The 12,733-nt window shown below is 41.4% G+C and overlaps 1 protein-coding gene across 10 annotated transcripts in view; it reads left to right on the top strand.

The window, feature by feature from the left end:
- Positions 1-8,702, top strand: part of SNRNP25 (small nuclear ribonucleoprotein U11/U12 subunit 25) — a 426,702-nt gene extending 418,000 nt beyond the window's left edge. For all 10 annotated transcript variants that reach the window (XM_044089460.1, XM_044089462.1, XM_044089461.1 and 7 more), the window contains one exon: positions 7,601-8,702. The gene's annotated coding sequence lies outside the window, so the exon portion shown is untranslated. The remainder of the gene's footprint in view (positions 1-7,600) is intronic.
- The last annotated feature ends 4,031 nt before the right edge of the window (positions 8,703-12,733 follow it).

The following is a 12,733-nucleotide window of genomic DNA, read 5'->3' as shown; positions in this document are numbered from 1 at the left end:
CGGTAGCCACAGTGACCACGGACGCATCCCTGATAGGGTGGGGGGGGGCATTATCTAGGCAGGACAGTCCAAGGCACTTGGCAACCTCACGAGTACCATCTGCATATCAATGTCCTAGAAATGAGAGCGGTTCTCCTAGTGTTGCAAACCCTTCAAGACTCTCTTCATTCCGGGACCATTGCAGTCCAAACAGACATGTCAGTGGGTGTGGTACATCGACAAACAGGGCGGGACCAGGTCTTACCCCTTGTGTCGAGAAGCACTCAGACTGTGGCAATGGGCGATTTCCTCCCAATGCTTTCTGATAGCAACGCACATCCCTGGGAAATCCAACGTTATAGTAGACAGGCTCAACAGAGCTATCCTCATGCCTCACGAGTGGTCTCTGAATCAGGAAGTTGCGGATCTTATCTTCCGCAAATGGGGACAGCCTTGCTGCGACCTATTTGCCACTCCTCTCAACAACAAATGCAGCAGCTACTTCTCCCTACTTCCTCTTCCAGGTCATATACCCAGAGATGCTCTAGTCCATGATTGGCCTCAGGGACTCCTTTACGCTTTTCCCCTCATTCCAAGACTCGTACAGAAAGCAAAATTGTTGGGTTGCAAAATGATCCTCATTGCCCCATATTGGCCTCGACAAATATGGTTCCCTTTCCAACACCTCCACCTTCTGGATCAACCATGGATTCTGGACCCAGTTCCAGATCTTCTGATTCACCAATCAGGTGGGTTGCACCAATCCCTTCAAACTCTACAGCTCACAGCTTGGTTACTCCACTTCCAACCCTAGCCAGGCTTTCCAACATCTCCCCAGCAGTCCGTGATATTATTGTTTCCTCACATAAGTCTACTACGAGGAAAACGTATGCTAGTAAATGGAAACAGTTTTCTTACTGGGCAGAATCTAGAAATTTGGATCCTTTCTCAGCCCCAGTCCATGAAATTCTTGAATTTCTAGCACAGCTTTTTCAGTTTGGTGTGGCTTCCGCTACCGTTAGAGTACAACTAGCTGCCATTTCAAATTTTCATATCGGTATGTTTAATTCTAGCATAATGTCTCATAAGCTCTGCAAGGCTTTTATGAAAGGAACATCTCTTCTTAGACCCCCAATTAGAGATCCTCCCCCTCCTTGGGATCTCAATTAAGTTTTAGCCTCCTTAATTTTGCCTCCCTTTGAACTGGCAGCATCATGCTCTTTAAAGTTTCTTTCTTGGAAGACACTTTTTCTGGTTGCTATCACTTCAGCCAGACATGTCTCAGAACTTCAAGCACTATGTGTTCGTCCTCCTTACCTGGTGTTTCACAAGGACAGAGTTTCTCTGAGGACCAATCCATCCTTTATTCCTAAAGTCTGCTCAGAGAACAATTTAAATCAATCCATAGATCTCCCAGTTTTATTTCCTAATCACAGCAACAAGGCAGAATACAAGCTCCACCAATTGGATGTACACAGACAATTGCGTTTTTACCTCCATAGAACTAAGGAACTAAGAAAGTCAGACCAGTTATTTTTCTTATGCTTTCAACAAACAAGGCCTTCCAGTTTCTAAAGTGACCTTATCCAGATGGTTATCTGATACTATTGCCTTTATTTATCAGTTACGAAATAAAGAGCTTCCAGCTGAACCAAAAGGTCATTCCACTAGAGCATTAGCCACCTCTGTAGCTTTTCAGTCTAGGTTGCCCATAGACTCAATCTGTGCAGCTGCCACTTGGGCAAACCCCCACACTTTTATCTCTCATTACAAGGTAGATATGGTCTCCCGGAGCAGAGCTTCCTTTGGTTCTACTGTTCTGAAGAGTTTGTTCCAATGAGCCACCCGGGATTTTAGGTGCTAGGGACGCTGTTCCAAACAGCAAGAATGAAGGCGAGATGGACAACTTAACGTAAAGAAGTTCTTTACCTACCATAACGTTACATGTTAGTTGTCTTCTTCTCGCCTTCTTTCTTGCGTCCCTCCCTCTTCCCCCTTCCTAGAGGATTGTGAGGAGTTCCCTTTTGTTTTCTTTGACTGAGCATCTTTTATTACTTCACATGCCAGGTACTTTATAACTCTTTCCTTGTTTAGGTGTATTGGACAACCAGTTTTTAGGAACTGGTTACACTACTTATGTCTAGTGTGCACTATCACAAACGAGATTTGGGCAGCTGATGCTGGGCATGCTGGGATAAGGGGTAGCCTCGAGTCAGTAAACAGATCTGGAGCTATAGAAGATGGCCGAGTCGGAGCCAAGGATCGGCTCCGAATCCAACCAGCAAGAAGGAAGGCAAGATGAAGACAACTAACATGGAATGTTATGGTAGGTACATAACTTCTTTTTCTTTTTAGTACCAGAGAAGACCAGAGATCTTCGACCCATCCTGAATCTAAGCAGTTTGAATCTGTTTGTCAAGAAGACAAAGTTCCACATGGTTAAGGTACAGTCCATTCTACCATTCGTGAGCAAGGACGACTTGATATGCTCGGTGGATCTCCAGGATGCTTACTATCATATCAAAATACACAGGTGCTCCAGGAGATATTTATGCTTCCGACTGGGGGCCGATCATTACCAGTTCAGAGCTCTGTCCTTTGGGTGTTCACCAAGTGCATGGCAGTAGTCTCAGTGCATCTCCATCTTTAAGGATTCCAGGTGTTCCCCTACCAGGACAATTGGCTTCTTATGGCACCCACAAAGCATCAACTACTGTGGGTGATTCAGGTGATGTTGCACGTGTTCTGCCACCTAGGAATCACAGTGACCATGTCAAAATCCAAATTGGTCCCATTCCAGGACATCGAGTTAATCTGGACTCAGTTGAACATGGTAACGCAAGTTGCAGCTCTTCCCTTACAAAGGATATCATCTATCAGGCAAGAGGTATGATGTCTACTAGACACGCCATCTCCTTCAGCTTGCCTAGGTCTCATAGCCTTGGGCTCCATGTTGGCTGCCATACTTCTGGTGCCTCTAGCCAGGTTCTTCATGTGAGTTCTCTAGTGGACTCTGGTGGTTCAGTTGTCCATCCGATGTCACCCGTTATCAACTCCGATCAAACTTACTCTAATTTGCAGACATCACCTGCAATGGTGGATGTTCACAGATGATCTTCATCTAGACAGGACCTTTATCCTTCCCCCTCCTTTGGCCACAGTGACCACAGATGCTTCCCTGTTGGGGCTGGAGGGGTATTTTCAAGGAAGGATGGTCCAAGGCACGCAGTCTCCTACAGAGACCAAGTTACACATAAATGTCTTGGAAATGAGATCAGTCCTCCTCATGTTGCAAACCTTTCAGGACTGCATCCCTCTGTGGACAGTGGAAATCTTGACTAACAGCATGTCAGTGATATGCTACATTAGCAAGCAGGGGGGAACCCGATCTTACCCACTCTACAGAGAGGCCATGAAAGTCTGGGAATGAGTGATTGCTTTGAACAGCTTTCTCATTGCAACGCACATCATGGGAGAATCCAGCATTCTGGTGGATAATTTGAGCAGATCCTTTTTGAGTCCTCACAAGTGGTCCCTGAATCAGTCAGTAGCGAATGAGATTTTTAGCCATTGGGGCAAACCTTGCTGCGATCTGTTTGCATCCCTCCTAAACAACAAATGCAGCAGGTACTTCGCTCTGATCCCCCGGGGAGTTTGTCACCCAGGGATGCTCTAGTCCACGATTGGCACCCGGGTCTCTTGTATGTTTATCCTCGAATCCCCGTGGTTGAAGACCAATCTTCCCCTCATTGCCCATCATTGGCCTCGTCAGGTATGGTTCCCCTTTCTGCGTTCTTGCAGCAAATATCCTCCATGGATACTGGATCCCAGATAGGATCTCATTTCACATCCAACAGAACAACATCCAACAGAACAACAGACTCCCAATCTTCGGTTGGTCAAACTAACCACTTGGTTTCTCCACTTCCAGTAATTTTGCTATAGTCCAGGCTATCTTCACCTGTCCATGACATCATTCTTGCTTCTCAAAAGTCCTCCGCCAAGAAGGTATATTGTAGCAAATGGAAAAGGTTTTCCTTCTGGGCTTCATGTAGGAATATAGACACCTTTTTATCCTCAGTTTCGGATGTCTCTTTTCCATGAGGGAGCTAGTTTTTCTACTATAAAAGTACTTGCAGCTATCACTAATTTCCATGTTGGGAAGGGAGTTGGTTTTCCCTCTACAATTTCTTCTTCTAAACTTGGTCGGGCATTTTTAAAAGGGGGTTTTCACCTAAGACCTCCAATCAAGGAACTTTCCTCCCCCTTGGGATCTTACTTTAGTACTGCAAAGTCTTACCCAGAAACCCTTTGAACCTGCTAGTTCTTGTGAGCTGAAGTACTTGTCATGTAAACCCTCCGCCTGACTGGCAGTTGAGCTATCCGTGAGACAGTTTGTATAGGGCATCCATTATCTCAGGCCAGTGAAGCAGAGGATGATCCCAGCCCAGAACATGAACTGTGTTAGAAAAACTAGCCTAACCACCCATTTGGTCCACTGGCATCTGTAACCCTGGCTTTATTGACATAGAAAATAGCACTGCCTCATTGCAGTCACCTCTTTCAGAAGGGTGTCAGGTCTTCGGGACTAAATGTGCAGAGAGTCTTATGTTCCACAAAGAAAGGCTGACCCTGTGTGTTAACCCTCTTCCCCACCCTCATGCCTAAGGTGGTTACAGAAGTAGCTCTTAGTAAAGCTGTCCAGCTACCTGTTTTTCCTATACCTTGGAAATGAAAGAGAATCTTGCATTGGATATTTACGGACAAATAATATATTGTCTTAACAGAACCAAAGCTGTCAGGAAGTCATAACATTTAATCTGCTTTGGCAATGCCAAGCTAGGGATAGCTGTGTCTCTCCAAATGTGATTAAAGTTTGTTAAAAAGCCAATAGGAAGTTATTAGTTAAGGAACAGACCCCTTTCCCCATGGTGCACATCAACCCGTACTTCTGCCTGAGTAGGGGGTTTATAAGCGCCCAGGTCATCTTTGAAGCCTCCACATGGATTCTTCCCATCTTCCCAAAGTACTACAAGCTAGATGTAGCTTTCTGGATAAGAATGTAAGGTTTACCTCTGCTGTCCTGAAAGGCGTGCTGTATTTTCCACTTCCTGTCTGCAACAATCCTTCTCCCTTCTCGTTGGGGTATGGACAGCTTTCAGAATCCTCTCTACATTAGTGACTGTAACATTTCTCCACACAAAAAACATAGTCCAGTTATGCAGGCAAATTACCATAGTAGCACTATTGCAGACCTACTTACTTCCCTCCTTCCCTGCTCCCGAGTTGAGTAATTAGCACCAAGTTGGGTACACACTTCCCTTTACCATCTGTTCATTACTACTACTATTCTTCCTTGTGTAAGGATATCAGATATTGTTATCTGTGCTAGCATGTCTGACTGCATTTTTGTAAATAATTGTAAAGTACCCTGTGTTATATATGTTAGCAGGACTAGCTATAATTTTGTAAATAAGTTAATATTTTGTGATTATTACTTTGGTTTATGTAAAATGTTAGAATCAAAATGTGTTTTTCTGGCTGACCAAATGTATATGTGTTTTAAAAATGCGGATGGTGCAGTGGTGCAGCGGTTGTGTTATCGCCTCACAAAAAGAGGTTCTCCAGTTCGATTCTTGGCTGGGGTGTCCTTCCTGCTTTCATGTGGGTTGTCTTTGGCTGCTGTGGTTTCCTCCCATATTACAAAGACATGTATCTGGAGAGTTTCTCCCCAGGCCTCCACTGAAAATTGGCTTTGTTCCAAGTTGGATTTTCCCAGTAAACAAATGTTAAATAAATAAAAGAATTCTGAATGCAGGTTGTGCCAGTCAACTGACCTGAGGGTGATGTCATTGTGTGTCAGAGCTGAAAGGAATGGAATATCCACAGCAGCTGTTTTTGTTTACTTTTCAAAAGTCTGAAATGAGAGAGTAGAATTTTCATAACAGCTTTCTTTGACTTTTAAAAGATTCTGCTATAAAAAGCAGGTTCTGAGTCAATTGTGTTCAGTGTTGTTCAATTGCACCAGTTGTTCATTTGAGTTCAGTAGTCAGTGGTTGTTTTCCAGATCAGAGTTTTTTCAGAGCTGTTCAGCAAAAATAATACAGTTTCCTATTCCAGTGGATGAGGACCAGATAACAGCCTGAAGAGTGGATATATATTCTTGCCCTGCAGAAGTAAGAGTATCATATTGCCTTGCTGACATAATTAGATTAAACTGGGACATTTAATCTTTAGACAGTTAGGAAGCACAGTCAGATATTTTTTCTTCAGTCAGTGTTAGGTTTTATCTTTCAATGTTATTTTCATAATCCCTGTAGTAAAACTCTGTGGTTTATTGAAATCAGTTATTCAGTGTATATGTGTTTAAATAATTTTATTTATAAAATATTTTATTACCTTTTATTGTGGCTGGTTATTGAGAAAGTACTTTTAGTAACCTGAGACTGTTTATGCTTATTGTGACAACCCCAGGGCCACTCCAGAAAGCCTTACTGCAAAACAACCCTTTTGAAGGATATTGTGGTATTTTGACTAGTGGCAGTATCACCGTGTAATTTGGGAAATAAGGTGTAGCAGATAAATCTGTGCCAGTCTTTCCCAAGACTGTCTGTATGTGTGATTTTCAAATATTTAAGTGTGTGTGTGTCAGATACCTAGAACTGGAACACATTGCTCTACAATGGATAGTTTGAAGACTTATTTGGGGATCTGGACTGAAGCAAATAGTTCATTCCCAGGTTTGGAGGCTGTTTCCAGTGTACTCTTAGGGAAATTGTGTGTTCTGTCCCTGCTTTCAGTGACACTCCCTTACCAGAGACAGTGGTGAAGATTGAGGCTTCTTAGTTACTGCCCTGGGTTTAAGTAGGAGGTTGTCACAGTTTGTTCCTCTGATATTATGCAGGTCGCCAAAGAGGGCCAGAATTAACCAGGTATTAGGTCACAGCTCCTTCAGTTTCAAGTGCCAAGGACTGAAATATAAGATGGCATTGGTTTGAGGGAAAAGAAAGAGTCATTCTGGTTAAGTCCATGTATTTAAAAAGTATGCTGTAATTTATGTGTGTAAAATCTCGATAAACTAGCAGGTTTATCCTTGGGTAACTTATTTGCATTAGTTAACTAGTGCTTTCTCGTGCAGTACAGTTCATTTCATCCGGGCTTGTGAACTTGTTCTATGTAGAACTGTGCAAGTCCAAGGACTGACATCTTTGTGCACATTTCTTGGGAATTGTAGGCACACCTGACTCCTCCTTTTATGATGACTTGAGTTGTGAGCGTAGGTGGATATTTCAGTCTATGAATATGCAATTAGTAAGTCATGTACGTTTTATCTAGAAGAGTGTTTGTATTAATGTACTGTAACTAAAATTGTGCTGCAGAAGTTACATGTTTATGCAGAGACATTTAATTATTTTAGCCTTTTTTCAGTCTTTGCCACTTGACAAGTGCAACTTGGTGTTACCGTTTGCTGGCTTAGTGTTTATTCCTCTGTGTCCTATACTATCAGGATGCTGGTGACAGTTAATATGCATGTAAACAATTGTGGCAGTGTGGGACTGAATATGTGCAATATTCATCCATTTTTATGTTGTGACCTTTACTTTTTTTTCTGTATTTAAAGATTTTCATTCAGCAAAGACTGTGATACAGAAAATGCACTTCCATTGTTTGTTGAAGTTGTTACCCGCTTCCACATTTGAGCCCCGAAGAAGAGACTTCAAGCAAATAAAATGGTTTCTGTATTAGTACCTCCAGACTGTAGAAGAGGAGCAATCATTTTGGATTATCAAGAGTTGCATTTTTGCACTGCGTAGCTACTGCATCTGCTAATGACTACTTTGAAGATATTGTTAACTGGATCATTTTTTCTATACAACACTCTGTTTTGTGGTTCACTAACTCTTTTATTTGTTGGTTTCAAAATGGCCAGCAGCAGTTATACTTTAGCCTGTGGGCGAAAATGATTGAATGCTCATCTGTAAACTGTCTTACAGGTGCAGTGTGTGCGCCCATCAACAATCCCAGTGTTTGTGAACTGGATTCAGTTAGTGACCCAGGTGTCACAGAACTAGGTAGGAAAAGGTCTGTCTCTGTTGGGAAGTATGCATGAGGGTTGTCTGCTGCCTGGCAGCCATTTAATAAGGGTCAGAATGCTTGCAGTAGATAAGCAGACCATGTTTGCAGAAAAAAGAGGTTTGTAGCTGGTTGCATATGAATACAAACTTGCTTACTTCCAAGCATTGTTGTCTTTGCACATCATGCAGGTGGGGTGGGGAGCATCTCTTTTGTGATGTCTTGCATGCAGTGTGTCAGCCTTAAGAGTTCTTACTAAGAGAAATTTTAAACAGGCAACACCTAAACCCTTATTATCCAATGTTGCTGTGTGTCTGTGTGTATACGAGTTCATTGTCAATTTACTTATTTCTTTACCCACATATACACTACAGGGTTGCAAAGATGTGGGGGGCAAAATATTTTTTGAGTAATCTAAGCTGTTGAATACTTCAACCCTATATTTAGTTGGTCTAAATGCTAGCATGCCTTACATTTGAAATAAAATTTCATCTTTGATGAGTATTTTATAAAGTCCATGTTAAGTTGGAAGTAATTTGCCAAATTTATTGTAAATTTATGACTTGCAGAATTACTGAAGTCTTGTGCAAATGCTGTACTGCTAATGTTAGAAGAATGCAATAAAGTTCTCTTTCTCGTGACATTGAAAAGAGTGAGTCACTGGTCTTAAATGCACTACTGTTTCCTGAAGATACATATGTAAATAGCATCAGTATTACTTGATCTCTCCAAAGCCTTTGACACAGTGTCTCACCCCTTACTATTGAACACACTGTATAACTTAGGCTTCTCACAGAACAGTAAAATGGTTTCAGAGCTACCTCAAGGATCATAAATAAGCAGTAAAATGGTCCTGTGAATTCTCACCCTTTTTCCGCAACCCTACTGGAGTCCCTCAAGGCTCCATCTTCAGACCTCTACTCCAACATTTTCACAAACAACCTTCACAGTGCTTCTCACCCTGGAACCGTCACTTCATTACGGTGATGATTCCAGTTTGGCTTTGTTAAGGGAAGGTCATGCCCACTAAACCTGATGGGCTTTTGTGAGAAGGTCACCAAGGCAATGGATGAGGGAAAATGATGCATACCACCTATCTGGACCTGGTTAAGGTGTTCAGTACAATACCCCACTTCATTATAGTTGATAAACTCACCAAACTGGGCATAAACCCCTACATAATTTGCTGGATTGCCAGCTAGCTTGCAGACTACCCAGAAAGCCAGTGCTGGTAAGACCACCTTCACTAAGAGACAGATCACCAGCAGGGTACCTGAGAGCACTGTGAGAGATTCCTTCTCTTCAGTAGTACTACTCACTTCCTTTCCATGTTCTGCAGTAATTACTCTACTGTTAGCCCTATAACACTGTGTCAAAGGAAAAATATACTTTAAAAATGATCAATACACTGTAGGTTCAGGTTAAGGCACTTTAATCTTGCAGCAAGGAGACAAAAACGTGCTAATACAGAGTTTGTCTAACTAGAATCAGGAAATGCAGGCTTTTTTATACATTTTCTAATAAGACATTGCCTACCAAGCTGACGTAGTAAATCACAAGTTTTAACATCATTACATAGCAGTTGTTTTCATGATTTTCTGCTTGTACTATCAATTTTTATGAGAAACTTCCTAAGAAAAACAACGTGGCCTTGGCTACCACCGGTTAGATATATGTAATGTTACCATTCAAGGTACTATGGCTAATCCGAGCACAAAGCAAGTATAGATTGCAGTTAATTTCTCCAACAGTCTTTTGTCTATGTTATCTCTAACTTCCTGCAGCTGTGCATGTTCTCATACTTCGAACAGAGCTAACTGTTCAAAATCATTACATTACAGAATATAGCATTGTTCATTCATTTCTTCCTGACCTAGCAGATAATCACCTGCTTCTCAAGTACATTTCCAAAAGGCATAAACATGAATATTGCTGTGCTAGCAATTACTAGGTCAGAGGGCATCTTGCAAGTTTCAGAAAGCACACTGCAGTTTCAAAAAGTATCTTTTAGTCTCATATGAAACTCAACTGTATATAAAATTGTGCATATAAAATAGAATGAAAAACGTGTTAACTTATTTAGTTTCTAATTAGCATTAAGCACACACATTAATACATATTTTTCTGACATTTCCCCCCGTTAATACTTTTTAATTCTATTTTCAAAAGAATAAACAGTTTGCTTCTTCTCCTAACCTCTTCCATTCAGGATTTGCAGTTAAGAGAGTCATTCAGTTTAAACTTATGAAAGTGTTTCACATTTCAACAATTCTTTAATTTCAGTACTTTGATACAAAGTCTCAGAAACTGATATATCTATAAATTCTTTGATTAACTTTTTCATGCAGGGAATACCACAACAAATGCATACTCCTAATAGGAGTAATCCCACACAAATGGCAATCAGGATGTTCATTAGGATGGAACCCCACCCCCCAAACAAATTCTGGAAAAAGTCCGTCAGAGGGTTTGGGCCTGGTTTGGTCATGGTCGAGACTTGCTGGATCACCTCATGATGGTCGTTTATTTCGTGCTGGTTGTCAGGAATGTACGAACAGCATTCTTCTTTTATTAAAGTGCACGTACCACCTCTCGCCGCTAGGGTGAAGTCAAGAGCCATGCGGTTCTGAAGCACCACAGTTCTCATAGCATTCAGTTCATCAGTCACTAATTCGAGAGCAGAAAAAGTTGCATTGCTCATAACTTCGAGAAGTTTAGACAGTTTTCTCAGCTCTCAAATCGATTTCACTGCGCCATATGCAGGGGCTGTACCTGCCCATGATATAATGATGTCACTCAAGTCCATGTGTGCCAGTTTATCTTTGTTTTTTACGGAGTTATGGTTTCTCCATCCTGCTTCGATTCGTCCTACTGGATTCTCGGGTCTCTTAATCGGACTTCTAGGTTTGCTGCTGACCTCTCTGATGTTTCGAATTTTTCCCTGAGGCAAAGCTGCAGTGTGTCATATGGTCGGAACCAGGTAACCCAAAAAACAACTGCCGGACCAATTCTCAGGTAGCCATTTATATGCTTTTTTCCCACAAACAAAATAACAATTCTCTACTTTAGTATTGATATAAGCTTGCCCTGCATGAAACATTTTCTTAATAATAGAAAGCTGTTTTAAAATAACAGGATTATGCTGCATCTCATCAACACTTTTATGCATCTTAGCAAAATATGCATCATAGCTTGTATCACAAAAAGTTTTAGTCTTGCTAGGTTTAATATAACATTTATAAGAAACAGTCACATTGCAATTGCTCCAACCCACCTGAATAGTGTTATTCTTGTAAAAACATACAATCCCTTTTTGTGTAACAGGTAGGTACAATGCTATTTTGTCTTGTGACTTCACAGGTGTAGTATAAAAAATCAAGTTTTCCCGGGTCAGCAATCATTAATAATCCCCCGTATGCTGTCGGTATAGCTGTGCAAATCCAGCAGTTCGAAATATTGAAAGTTTCAGCATACACATATTTAATTGCCTGGTAAGTGTTAAAGTTTGGATGCCAGTCTATGAGTAATGCATCACGTTTGATCAGTTCAACTTTTGTGGCTGGGAAAAGGAAAGGCCACAACAAAAAGATCACTGTTATCAGTATGGCTATCAGAATAATCATGCAAATTTTCTGAGGTTGTTCTGCATCTCTGTTTACTCTATACCTGGTCATTTTGTTCTCGTTGTACAGCAGTAACAAAGTTTTTGTCCAGTTCAAAGTTCTTAACCAGTTTACAGTGTGTCAAATGAATCCAGGACGCTCGCTCTGCGATCTTGACTGCAGTGGGTGTCGACAGTAGTACCTGGTACGGCCCTTCCCACTTCGGAGAACTCCAGTTCTTTTTCTTCACGACCTTCACAAAGAGCCACGCGCCTGGGGCTACTGCTGCTTCCGATGGCCTGGTTTGCTCTTTATCTGAAACAGAATTTAACTGCAAAAGTTTGTTATTCAAAAATCGTCTCATATACCCTGCAAGTGAACTGTCAGCCTCCTGCTCTGCAGGCATGAGAGGTTTCCATTGAGTTGTATAATATGCCCTCCCAAACAGAACTTCAAAAGGAGTTAACCCTTTTGCATTTGGAACAGTTCTCATGCTCAACAGTGCCAGAGGTAAACAGTGCACCCAGTTCTTTTGTGTCTCACTAATCAATTTTCTAAGCTTGTTTTTCAAAACCCCATTATGCCTCTCTACTAATCCTGCAGATTGGGGGTGGTATGCGCAATGATTTTTCAGAGAAATCCCGAAATAATGGCTAAGTTGTATAGTTTGATTTACAAAGTGTGTGCCATTGTCACTATAAATCTTTTCCGGTATGCCTAATCTAGGAATAATTTCTTTAAAGAAGACTTTTGCAACAGTAGCTGCATCTGGATTTTTAGTTGGAAAAGCTTCCACCCATTTGGAAAACATATCTATAATGACAAGGCAGTACTTCTTTTTTTCGCATTAGTTCAGTTCTATAAAATCCATACAAATAGTATACGGTGGTGTAGGGAAACTCCCTTGCTTAGGTTTCAATGTCCCTTGTGCATAATGCTTGTTACAAACATGGCATGCTGCAGAAAAATTTTTTGTGTAGTTTGTAAATCCATACGTCGTAAACACTCGATTCACTAACTGTACCATCCCCCCTGTTGAGACATGGCACTGCCCATGGCTCAACAAAGCTGCATATCTA

This window comes from Protopterus annectens, chromosome 12.part0 (assembly GCF_019279795.1).
Source record: "Protopterus annectens isolate FY-2018-M chromosome 12.part0, PAN1.0, whole genome shotgun sequence".
Classification (NCBI taxonomy): Eukaryota; Metazoa; Chordata; order Ceratodontiformes; family Protopteridae; genus Protopterus; species Protopterus annectens.
Note: the sequence above shows the minus strand (reverse complement) of the source record. Positions and strands in the feature narration are given on the sequence as shown.